Source organism: Marmota flaviventris, chromosome 1, assembly GCF_047511675.1.
Source record: "Marmota flaviventris isolate mMarFla1 chromosome 1, mMarFla1.hap1, whole genome shotgun sequence".
Taxonomy (NCBI): Eukaryota; Metazoa; Chordata; class Mammalia; order Rodentia; family Sciuridae; genus Marmota; species Marmota flaviventris.
The window spans coordinates 145289165-145302783 of NC_092498.1; positions in this window are offsets into that span (position 1 = coordinate 145289165).

Consider the following 13619-nt stretch of genomic DNA (forward strand, 5'->3'; position numbering starts at 1 on the left):
GTGTGTACTCAGGGACTGATAACTCCGTTTAGAATGGGGAAGAAAGGTAATCCTATTCCTCTGAGATTAAGGAGGGGGAGAGATTAGAGAGGAGCAGAAAGAGAGAAAGAAAAAGAAACAGGTTCATTTTAAAAAATAAACTGTAGTGGCAGAGCAGCAAGTGTTATATTCAAAGCAGAAAGTGGACCACTGTTACAAAACAAATATAAGGTGAGAGAAGTCAGGAACTGGTTTCATTCAAAGAGTACAGGCTTCAAGGGGATATGAGAAGGATTTCCAGATCCTGGAAGTATTCTATATCTCAGTGTGTAAAGTGATATACATATTAGTATATATATATATATAAAAAAGAAAGACTGAGCCAAGCACAGTGGCACATGCCTGCAATCCCAGCAGCCCAGGAGGCTGAGCCAGGAGGATCCCGACTTCAAAGATAGCCTCAGCAATGGCAAGGTGCTAAGCAACTCAGTGAGACCCTGTCTCTAAAATACAAAATAGGGCTGTGGATGTGGCTCAGTGGCCGAGTACTCGGGATTTCAATCCCTGGTACCAAAAAAAGAAAAACTAGACAGATCAGACTAGATAGGCAACATGAAGAATCTTTGTCTTCATATGTTCCCAAATGCTTTTCCATGTTTTTTGTTTTGTTTGATACCAGGGATTGAACTCAACATCACTTAACCGCTGAGGCGTATCTCTCAGCTCTTTTTATTATTTATTTATTTATTTATTTATTTATTTATTTATTTATTTTGGTCCTAGGGATTGAACTCAGGAGCACTTGACCGCTGAGCCACATCCCCATCCCTATTTTGTATTTTATTTAGAGCCGGTCTCACTGAGTAGCTTAGTGCTTCACCTTTGCTGAGGTAGCTTTGAACTCACCATTCTCCGGCCAGCCTCCCGAACCACCAGGATTACAGGCGTGTACCACTGCACCCAGCATGTATTTATTTTGAGCAAGGAGCTTGCTAAATGCTTAAGGGCCTTGCTAATTTGCAAGGATTTACAATCCCTCATGCCTTGACCTCAAATTGTTGGGATTACAGCCATGGACCACCACACCCAGCTGTTTTCTGTTTTCACATTGAATTTCTCTGGTAACTAGGAAACAAAGAATAAATAGAATTTTAAATGGAAAAAGTGGGGTGGGAGCCAGGCACCCTGTGCACACCTGTAATCGCAACAGTTTGGGAGGATGAGGCAGGAGGATCAGGAGTTCAAAGCCAGCTTCAGCAAAAGCTAGGTGCTAAGCAACCCAGTGAGACCCTGTCTCTAAATAAAATACAAAACAGGGCTGGGATGTGGCTCAGTGGTCAAGTGCCACTGAGTTCAAGCCCAGGTGCCCCCCACCAATAAATAAATAAATAGTGTGTTGGAGATGGTAAAGCAATTGCCTAGCATATTTGAAGCCCTGGGTTAATTCCCCAGTATTGCAATAAAAGAAAATGATGGGCTAGGGTTGTGGCTCAGTGGTAGAGTGTTATCTATTTTTTCTATATATTTGAAATATTTCATAATTTAAAAAGAAAATTGTTTAAGTAATTCTATGCAATAATTATACACCTGCTGGGCACAGTGGCACAAGCCTGTAACCCCAGCTACACAAGAGGATGAGAGAATAAAATCATAAAGTTGAGGCCAGTCCTAGAAACTTAGTGAGGCCTTGTCTCAAAATAAAAATAATAAGAGCTAGGGATGTAGCTCAGTGGTAGATTCCCTGAGGGTTCAATCACCAATACTGTGAAAAAGAAAAAAGAAATTAAATACTTGCGTTGACATTCAATTGAATATTTTTCTCAAATTTAGAAAAGGAATATTAAATGTAAATAAACATTGAGAGAAAAATTTTGTGTATTCTGTTTGAGTTACTACATTTTAAAGAATTTTTGCAAGAAAATGAAAAATTAATTATTCCCTTCCTGTTTACCTCCTAGGAAAAATATGTTAATCCTCACAAGAGGAACTTTTGGGAAAAACTCTACCCAAAGATAAGTTATGTGTGTGTGTGTGTGTGTGTGTGTGTGTATTGCTGGGGATGAAACCCAGTGTCTCACATGTGCTAGGCAAGCACTCTATCACTGAGCAACAACACCATCCATGTTTGTTTGTTTTGTTTTTGGTGCTGGGGATTAAATCCAGTCCTTGTGAATGCTAAACACATGCTCTACCATAGAACCACACCTGCCCCGTGTTCTATGTTTGAATGACTTATGATATAAAAGGTGATTTTTCTTCTTTATCCCATTTAAAAATTTTTGATTGGGGCATAATTTAGGGGAAAGGATATTGGGGTTTGAACCCAGGGATGCTTTACCACTCAGCCACATCCCTAGTCCTTTTTTATTTTTTATTTTATGACAGGGTCTTGCTAAATTGCTTAGAGGCATCCCAGGAACTCAGGAACTCAGGAGACTGAGACAGGAGGATGTGAGTTCAAAGCCAGTCTCAAAGGCTTGGTGAGGCCCTAAGCAATTCAGCAAGACCCTGTCTCTAAAAAAGGTCTGATGATGTGGCTCAGTGGTTGAGTGTTCCTGGGTTCAATTCCTGGTACAAAAAAAAAAAAAAAAAAGAAAGAAAGAAAAGAAAAAGCTAGGAATGGAGACAGATAATAAAAATTCCAACTCAGTATAGGGGGAGAGGTCATGTACCCCTGTGATACTAGGGACTTGAGAGGATCACAAATTCAAGACCAGTTTAGGCAGTTTAGTGTACCTTTCTCAAAACAAAACCTAAAACATTCTGGGGATGTGGTGCAGTGATTAAGCACTCCTGGGTTCCATTCCCCGTACCCAACAAATCAAAACAAATTGAAAGTGCAATTGTTACACCATCTACATCAATCATTGTAGAAGTCTTTTAATTTTATAAGAAACTGCCAAATTGTTTTACAAAATGTTCTGCAGCAATTAATATTCCCACCAGAAGTAGAGAGTTCTAGTTGCTCCATGTACTTTGCCAACTTGGTATAAATACATTTTGAATAAATAAACAACAGAATGGTGTCCTGGCTCTTGAGATCAACAGTCTTTCCTTGAGTGGGTGACTCATAAATTCCTCTGAATTCCAAGTTTATAAGGGCAGAGGAGACAAATGGTCCAGGGTAGCAAAGAATAAAGTAGAAATAATGACGATCTCAAACTTGGGATAACCCCTTTTGGTGCTTTAGTTGTAGATGGACACAATACCTTTATTTTATTTTTATTTTTTTAATGTGGTGCTGAGGATCAAACCCTGTGCCTCACACATACCAGGCAAGCACTCCACCACTGAGCCACAACCCCAGCACCAGCAGTTGTTTGTTTGTTTTTTAAAGAGAGAGAGAATTTTTTTAATATTTATTTTTTAGTTCTTGGCGGACACAACATCTTTGTTTGTATGTGGGGCTGAGGATCGAACCCGGGCCGCACGCATGCCAGGCGAGCGCGCTACCTCTTGAGCTACATCCCCAGCCCCACCAGCAGTTTTTTGTTATTGTTGTTGTTGTTGGGTTTTTTTTTTGTTGTTGTTGTTGTTGTTGTTGTTTTGTAAGGAATAATAATAATAAGGAGACACAGAGGCAAGGTGCAGAGGCAGGGAAGGTGGCAGAGTGGCTCTTTGTCCATTAATGACCCTTGGGTCATTAGTACCATAACCACATCATTATTTAGAGTAGCAGTAAGGTTGTTTATCCTGTAGTTACATTTCACAGTTACAATTTGTAATGTTAGGAGCTTTGTGCAGTTATCAAGAAAGTCCATTGTCTGAAGTTACTGTTAGGCAGGCAGCTCCAGGCTTGATGAAACATTGTAGTTATCTAGCAAACAAGTTTTTCTATTTCCAGGAGCTATGTGCCTGCAATCAAGGTTGAAGCTTGATGAGGCTCTAACACAGAGGCATCTCAGGGCATTGCCATACCAGCTAGACAATGCACATATATTAGCTATATTATTAGATCCTAAAAGAGATTATAGGGCATTTTAAGGGTGGGAAACGGATGCCTGATACCCACGAGGAGTTTTCTTACAGGGGAACACTTCCCTGTACATTTCCATGGTCAGAATCCCTACATCTCCCCTTTTTAATTTTTTATGGCCTTTTTGATGAATAATATTTGTTTTTTCTTAAACATCAGCAGAGTAAAAAATAAGGTAAACATTAGCAACAGCAAGCACTACATAATAATCCCAATATTAATAAACATCCACCTATGAATAATTGCTTGACCCAAGTAAAGTTGGGTAACCATGAAGTTAGCCAATCCAATAAGTCTAAACCTCCATCATCTTGTTGGACCTTACCAATGATATCTTTAAAGTAATCTAACTCCTTTAAAATAGAATTACTGTTATCACTAAGTTAAAGTTCCACATTTTACTAAACTCCTGACATCCTTATGATGTAATAATAACAAATAATTAATTGTAACACAGTTGTCAAGTATGGCTTGATAATGTTGTTTTTGTTCTTTATTAAGCATGTTGATTGTCATAAAGGTATGATTAATATTTTTTTCCCATAGCTCAAGCCAGTTTTATAGTGGTTTTATAAGCCCTGACAGCTAGTCTAGGGATACCCACTAAGGAAAATGTCAAAGCGTTAAATTTTGTCTTAGTAGTTTTACTAAATCGTCACAGTTTTTATCAAGGGGAATAGACCTTTATGGATACGTTGTGTAGGATGGTGACCTATTAAATCCTGTGGGGATGGTAAGAACACAGTTAATCTGCTAAGACAACAATGGGTACCATGAGACATTTTTGTAGGTACATAACAATTTTAGTTAAGCAAACCCAGATATTATAATGGGTTTTAGAAGTCAAAAAGTCTGACTCTACTGAATTTCATAGCTGGAGTACAACTACAGAACAATATTATTAAGACCAAAATATTACAGAGCTTTGTGTAAGTTTAGCAATCAAAGCAGTAACTAAGTTTTTTGGAGTACATTTTAACCGCATTTGAGCCAAGAGCTGTTGAGCTGATGTTGTTAATGATTTTATATCCCCCCATGTCTCTGGAAATCTAGTATCCTGGGATCCTCTTTCAGTGTATCTTCTCTTTTGAGGAGAGTGATCATTGTCCTTTTGTTTGATGGGATTCTCCTCATTCACAATCAGACAAAACCTGGGGGATTAGGTTGTGAAGTCCCTGATGTCCATTCATAATTAAATTGATAGGTCTCACACACTGGAGCTGGAATCCAAACTGGATCTGTTGGTGTAACCATAGCAATCTATCCTTTTCCCATGTGATCAGAGGCAATGGGGCTTGTCATCCTGGTTCTGGTGGAAACCTATATATTACATAAATTTTTGGTAATGGCTGTTTGGGAATAAAATGTCTATCCAAAGTAGATGACCATCTAATGAACCTAGATGCAAAAATCCTCAATAAAATTCTGGCGAATCGGATATAAAAACACATCAAAAAAATTGTGCACCATGATCAAGTAGGATTCATCCCTGGGATGCAAGGATGGTTCCATATACGGAAATCAATAAATGTTATTCACCACATCAATAGACTTAAAGATAAGAACCATATGATCATTTCGATAGATGCAGAAAAAGCATTCGACAAAGTACAGCATCCCTTTATGTTCAAAACATTAGAAAAACTAGGGATAACAGGAACTTACCTCAACATTGTAAAAGCTATCTATGCTAAGCCTCAGGCCAGCATCATTCTGAATGGAGAAAAATTGAAGGCATTCCTTCTAAAATCTGGAACAAGACAGGGATGCCCTCTATCACCACTTCTATTCAATATAGTTCTCGAAACACTGGCCAGAGCAATTAGACAGACGAAAGAAATTAAAGGCATAAAAATAGGAAAAGAAGAACTTAAATTATCACTATTTGCGGAAGACATGATTCTATACCTAGAAGACCCAAAAGGGTCTACAAAAAAACTACTAGAACTAATAAATGAATTCAGCAAAGTGGCAGGATATAAAATCAACACGCATAAATCAAAGGCATTTCTGTATATCAGCGACAAAACTTCTGAAACGGAAATGAGGAAAAACACCCCATTCACAATATCCTCAAAAAAAAAATAAAATACTTGGGAATCAACCTAACAAAAGAGGTGAAAGATTTATACAATGAAAACTACAGAACCCTAAAGAGAGAAGTAGAAGAAGATCTTAGAAGATGGACAAATATACCCTGTTCATGGATAGGCAGAACTAACATCATCAAAATGGCGATATTACCAAAAGTTCTCTATAGGTTTAATGCAATGCCAATCAAAATCCCAATGGCATTTCTTGTAGAAATAGATAAAGCAATCATGAAATTCATATGGAAAAATAAAAGACCCAGAATAGCAAAAGCAACTCTAAGCAGGAAGTGTGAATCAGGCGGTATAGCGATACCAGACTTCAAGCTATATTACAGAGCAATAGTAACAAAAACAGCATGGTACTGGTACCAAAACAGGCGGGTGGACCAATGGTACAGAATAGAGGACACAGAGACTAATCCACAAAGCTACAACTATCTTATGTTTGATAAAGGGGCTAAAAGCATTCAATGGAGGAAGGATAGCATCTTCAACAAATGGTGCTGGGAAAACTGGAAATCCATATGCAACAAAATGAAACTGAATCCCCTCCACTCGCCATGCACAAAAGTTAACTCAAAATGGATCAAGGAGCTTGATATCAAATCAGAGACTCTGTGTCTGATAGAAGAAAAAGTTGGCTCCGATCTACATATTGTGGGGTCGGGCTCCAAATTCCTTAATAGGACACCCATAGAACAAGAGTTAATAACAAGAATCAACAAATGGGACTTACTTAAACTAAAAAGTTTTTTCTCAGCAAGAGAAACAATAAGAGAGGTAAATAGGGAGCCTACATCCTGGGAACAAATTTTTACTCCTCACACTTCAGATAGAGCCCTAATATCCAGAGTATACAAAGAACTCAAAAAATTAAACAATAAGATAACAAATAACCCAATCAACAAATGGGCCAAGGACCTGAACAGACACTTCTCAGAGGAGGACATACAATCAATCAACAAGTACATGAAAAAATGCTCACCATCTCTAGCAGTCAGAGAAATGCAAATCAAAACCACCCTAAGATACCATCTCACTCCAGTAAGATTGGCAGCCATTATGAAGTCAAACAACAACAAGTGCTGGAGAGGATGTGGGAAAACGGGGTACACTTGTACATTGCTGGTAGGACTGCAAATTGGTGCAGCCAATTTGGAAAGCAGTATGGAGATTCCTGGGAAAGCTGGGAATGGAACCACCATTTGACCCAGCTATTGCCCTTCTCAGACTATTCCCTGAAGACCTTAAAAGGGTGTACTACAGGGATACTGCCACATCGATGTTCATAGCAGCACAATTCACAATAGCTAGACTGTGGAACCAACCCAGATGCCCTTCAATAGATGAATGGATAAAAAAAATGTGGCATTTATACACAATGGAGTATTACGCAGCACTAAAAAATGACAAAATCATGGAATTTGCAGGGAAATGGATGGTACTAGAGCAGATTATGCTAAGTGAAGCTAGCCAATCCCTAAAAAACAAATGCCAAATGTCTTCTTTGATATAATGAGAGCAACTAAGAACAGAGCAGGGAGGAAGAGCAGGAGGAAAAGATTAACATTAAACAGAGACATGAGGTGGGAGGGAAAGGGAGAGAAAAGGGAAATTGCATGGAAATGGAAGGAGACCCTCATTGTTATACAAAATTACATATAAGAGGTTATGAGGGGAATGGGAAAAAAAAACAAGGAGAGAAATGAATTACAGTAGATGGGGTAGAGAGAGAAGATGGGAGGGGAGGGGAGGGGGGATAGTAGAGGATAGGAAAGGTAGTAGAATACAACAGTTACTAATATGGCATTATATAAAAATGTGGATGTGTAACCGATGTGATTCTGCAATCTGTATTTGGGGTAAAAATGGGAGTTCATAACCCACTTGAATCTAATGTATGAAATATGATATGTCAAGAGTTTTGTAATGTTTTGAACAACCAATAAAAAAAAAAAAGTAGATGACCAATTGTCAGTATTAACTTTGTATTGCATGTTGAGTGCATAAACTGTAAATAAAATAATATCTAAAACATTACTTATATGATCGAGCCTAGATCCCCTTTTTCGTTTTGTTTTAAAAGGCAAGTTTTAAGAGCATGATGTTTTTGTTTAACTAAAGTTTGTCCAGTAGGATTATAAGGAATATCATGATTTAAAATTATGTTGTATTGATTATAAAATTGTGTAAAAGTATGAGATGTACATGTAGGGGTAGTATTTGTTTTTAAACGAATAGGCTAGTCCATGGTGGCAAAACAAAGTAATAAATGAGAAATGTAAGTAGATACCATATAAGACCTTTTGGCACTAGCCCAAATGAACTTAGAATGAGTATCAATAAAAACATGAAGAAAGGAGTAAGGGTGAAAAGGAGGGAAATGGGGAACATATATTTGTCAAAGTGTATTGGAATATAGATCTTGTGGATTTATAAATTTTTACCTAGGAGTTTGGAGAGGTATACAGTGAGAACAGTTGTTAACTATAGCATAAACCTGTTGAGAAGAGATGGAAGACATTTTTATTAGTGATTGGGCATTTTTTTTAACCTTTATTTTATTTATTTTTATGTGGCACTGAGGATAGAACTTGAGGCCTCGCATGTGCTAGGCAAGCGCTCTACCGCTGAGCCACATCCCCAGCCCATGATTGGGCATTTTAATGAAAAAAAAAATGGGATTTTATAGCATCTGAAAATAAAGGACAAAAGGATTTTCTCTGTATGAATGTTACCTTTTATTAAAGGCCCAGGAATTTTGGTGTGGCTGTGTATATAAGAGAGGAAGATAGGAGACATATGATGTTGTAAAAGAGTTTAAGGGTTAAAAAAAAAAAAGAGAGATAGTAAGTTGAAATCTAAACGAGGGCATAATACAGTTATAAAAAATATGAGGAATGAGTTTAATTATATATTGAGAACTTGTAATAATGTTTAAAGTAGTAGAAAATAGTTTTAGTATCGGGACAATGGTAGTTAACTTAGCTTGTTGTGGAGAGATTTGACGTAGGATATAATTGTTAGTTTATTTATTATTAATAAGAACAGATATTACAAGAGAAATGGTAGAAATTAAGGAAGAAGGGTAATGTATAACTTGATATAACAAAGAGAATTGTCCATTATGAGGCATGTGAAATTAATTGGTGTTAAAAAATTTGTTAATATGTCTTGATAGTAGAAGAAGAACTGTAAATATTGGAGATATAAAGTTTTTTTATATAAGTAAGGTATAAAACATGAATGTTTATGTTTGTTAAGGATAAAATTTTAGTATGACCATTAGTAATTGAGTATATATAACAGTAAAAGGCAAATTATCAGAGCCTGAAAAATGAAAACAATATAATTATTTTAATATATATAATTTTTTATTATAATTAGTAACTACTGTTGTAAAGGTATAAGGTGTTTTAACAAAAACTATTTTTTTAAATATGTTTTTAGTTGTAGATGGACACAACATCTTTAATTTATTTGTTTTTACTTTTATGTGATGCTAGGAATCGAACCCAGTGCCTCATACATGCTAGGCTAGCACTTTACCACTGAGCCACAACCCTGACCCTAACAAAAACTGTTAATGATAAGGACACATTAGATTGAAAGTTGATTTACCATTATTGTTGATAATTTTGAAAAATTTTTTGTAAAGTCTGTTTTAAAAAAAGAGTTAAACAAAGAAAGGAGGCAGCATCCTGTTTTTTTTCAACAATTGGAAAAATTGAGACATTAGTTTAGCATTAGTTTTAATTTTTAATTCATGTATTTAAGAAACTATATCTATTTAATTTTTATGTTAAATATGATTTATTTATTTTAATTGTAACAAAAATATAATAAAATATGATTAATGGTATTAATAATTTTTGTTTTGTTGAAGAAAAATTTTAGGAGTAATGGATATTATATTTTAGATATTTTTTAGAAATTAAGACTTTATTGTTTGGTCACCTAGAAAAACCTATAAGTTAGAGCCTTAAAGACATTTATATTTTTATTTGATTACTTGATTTGAATTAGGCTATTTGGATTTATTTAATTATTTGAATTTTTATTTATGAGTGTTTATTTGTCTAAATGTCAATTTTGATATAAAGTACATAATATATAGATATAAGACAGGCCTGTACAATTGGAAATGTCAGGTATCATAGTCACTGAAATTAAGAGTTTAAGGTTAGCCAGCCTTTTTGTCCTTGACACTTATCAGTCTTATTTTTAACATAATGATATTTATTTCTGTTTTTATTAAAAAAAAAATTTTAATGTATTTGAGAGTTAATTTTGAAGAGATTGGACTTTGGATAAAGACAGAATGTAAAAACCTTTATAGTTAGATAAAATAAGACTGATCAGGAAAATATATCAACTTATATAGAATATTTAAAAATTTATATTGCCATAATACTAACTTTTTTTTTTTTTTTTTTAATCAGGCTAGAGTGTACTTTTAGTTTGGATAAGAGCCAGTTGGAAGCCTGTGAAATTTTTAAGAAAAAAACTTTTTTTAAAAAGAAAGTTTGTACATTTTGAATGTTTTTATTTTTTTTCTTTTCGTGTTGTAACATTAGGGAGGAACTGGTCAAGAAAGTCAGTTGAACACAGATAAGACAGTTAGCAAGCAGTTTGGGTTTAAAAGAGACACTTTTTTTTTTTTTTTTTGTCTTAACTGTTTCTGTTTTTTTTTTTTTTTTTTTTTTTTTTTTATAAGTTTAATAAATCTTGCAGGTCCTGTAATTTACCTTTTAAATATAAGGCTAGGAAAGTTAGAGATCTAGAAGAAGTTAAAATGTTGGTAAAACTGGTGTAACTATTTTCCCCTTTTCTTTTATAAGATAATTTTTTAAAGTATTGTTATAAGGTATTGTGTTTACATATTTTGTGCAGTTAATTTTTTCTTTTTGTTTTAAATCTTGTAAATCTTACATATGGTTGAATATAAGTAATGATTTGTTGTGGATTGGAAAGAATAGAGCATGGTAGCCACAGGGAAGTTTTGGACACTTATTTATTTGTCCCAGACTGGGGTGGCCTCTTGAGGCCATGCATAAAGATATACCATAAAAGTATTTATTACCATGACTTTAGTATTTGTGTCCAATAACCCTGTAATTGACTGTTTATTTAAACAAAGAATTAATTTAATTTGTTAATTAGAGTGGCCCAGGGCATTTTAAGTTAACAATAACTGATAAACATGTTTCAATGACAGTAGAGTCCAACCTTGTATTTTTTCTTTTATTTGAAAGTTGTAACTTTTTAAATATAGTCAAAGGTAACTGTTCATATTTAGGTTGGTTAGCAGAATTTATCTTAATAGGACAGACAGTAAAGCTGGGAGACTCACCATCCTCCTCCGCTTGTCCTAAACACTTAATCAACTGGGATTTAGCTAGGGGCAGGGCAGCTGCCACAGCTGGCCATGGAGGCTATGGCAATGAACTAGAGGAGTCACACGTGTGGGAGGCTCTCGGGATAGTCCAGGCAGAGAGCTGTTGTCAGGGCTGTGTTGCTGCTGTGAGGGGAGCGGTGGGGGATTTAAAGGGACCGCATAGCCAGGCACAGAGAGGAGAAGAGCAGGCAGGTTGAAAAAAGCTTTATCAATAGTATCTCTACAAAGAAACTGAGTTTGTAACACAGAAATGGGGTACAAGGTTCCTCATGGAATATCTTACCTACCTCCTCCCAATCTTTTGACCATAATGAGCCACTTTCTGGGTACCAAGAACAAGATGAATCTATTTTTGTCAGCAAGACAGTAAGTTCAGTGTTGCTTAAGGTGGTATGTCCAGACTTGCAAAGTAATAAAGAAAGCTCTGCCCAACGACATCAGTGAGCATCCGAAAGAGAATTTCCCATAGTTACTGATAAGGGATCGGTACCAGGCAATGACAGATGTGTTAAAAGCCTACTCCAGGCATAAGTAACTATTCCCTTCCCTGTTACCTGTCAACGTCTGGAGGGGTCTCTCTTAGGGCAGATTTTGTTGTCCCAAACTCTCTGTGGAGTAAGTGGCTGTGTGGGGAGAAAAGTCTTCTCGTGCCCCAACATTGGTCACCAGTTATATAGAAATAATAATAAAGAGGAGACATAGAGACAAGGTGCAGAGGCAGGGAAGGTGGTAGAGTGGCACAGGGCATTTTAAAGTTGGGCAACAGGGTGCCTGTTACCACTCACCAGGGAGTTTTCTCACCAGGGGAATGCTTCCCTGTACATTTCCACAGTCAAAATCCCTACAGCTTATTTTTTAAATGCACAAGTGCCGCAGTCTGTCTGGGCACAAATAACCGAGCTGCCACACAGCCTTGTAGGTTCAAATAGCGACTCTTTATTCCCGAACTCTCACCGGCACTCTACACACACTCCCTCCACCGGGCTCCATGCACCAAATCTCCCAGAACTCCATGAGAACTCCACGGGAACTCCAAAGTAGCGGGCAGCAGGATCCGCCCTAATCCCAGCAGGATCCGCCCTAATCCCTCTAGCCACCCTAATCCCGGAGCAGGGTCACCTTTCAACCATTCCCTCTAGCAAAATGCCAGGCGTCATTCCGACTAAACTGTGGCTCTCAACACACAAGTTTCTTTCTCTTCTTTTGTCCCAACTAATCTCAGGAGAAATAGCATTACCTTTCTTTCTGCAGTTTAGGAAAATTTATCTGTCCAGGCTTTGGGAATGATACCAGAAAATCTCAGAAATGACTGTCACGACAAGAACAAGTGGAAAGTAGCCTGTGAGTCACTTTAAAAGCCCCTGATGGGCAGAATCACAGCCTCTGGGAAGTTGAGGAGATGGGTAAGCGAGAAATAAAAGATGCAAACCAGGCAGAGATACACACGAGAGTTTACTTGTCAGAGCTGACTAATAAGGGCCATCTCTCTATAGGAGAGAGAGGCAAAACAGGCTTGGGTTCTGGGATTTTTATGGGGGAGGCTTAGGAATCAGAGCCAAGCAGGTCCTAATGTGGGCGGTTAGGGGTTTGGTTGGTATGAGGAAATGGTGAACCTTTCTCAGAAAGGCTCTTGGGCAAAAAAAGAAAATTTTTCTTAAAATGGCAGGGCTGACACTTAAGATGGCCATCCAGATGCTTTTTTGTTTTTTATTGGGTACCTTAGGGAACAGGGATATAGGTCAATCTTCTAGAACTGCTTCCTGCTGGGAAGGGTTGGCGTTTGAACCCTTCATCAGGGGTACAGGATGTCATTGGAAGGATGATGGAGGTTGGTGGTGGTGTGATAAACCCAGCCTAATTCCCTCTTAAGAGCAGAGCCATCTTGTCACAAGTTATAAAAGATTCATTTCTGTTTTCTGTAAAATATTAGGATTTCTATTTTGCCTGGCTGGATTTTAATGTTTTAAACTTGCTTGGAATTCCTGCCTGTGCCTTGAACTCACCCATGCCTGACTTTCCCTGACCAGATAACAACTTTCTGAAACTTTAGTGGCACTGAGAAACTGATGTGACTCCATTTTTGAGAAATCAGCTTCTACCTCAAGGCCTGTCCAGAGGGAGGGGGCATATACCCACCCTGCTGAGTTGTTTATCTGTAAATAACCGGAGAGAT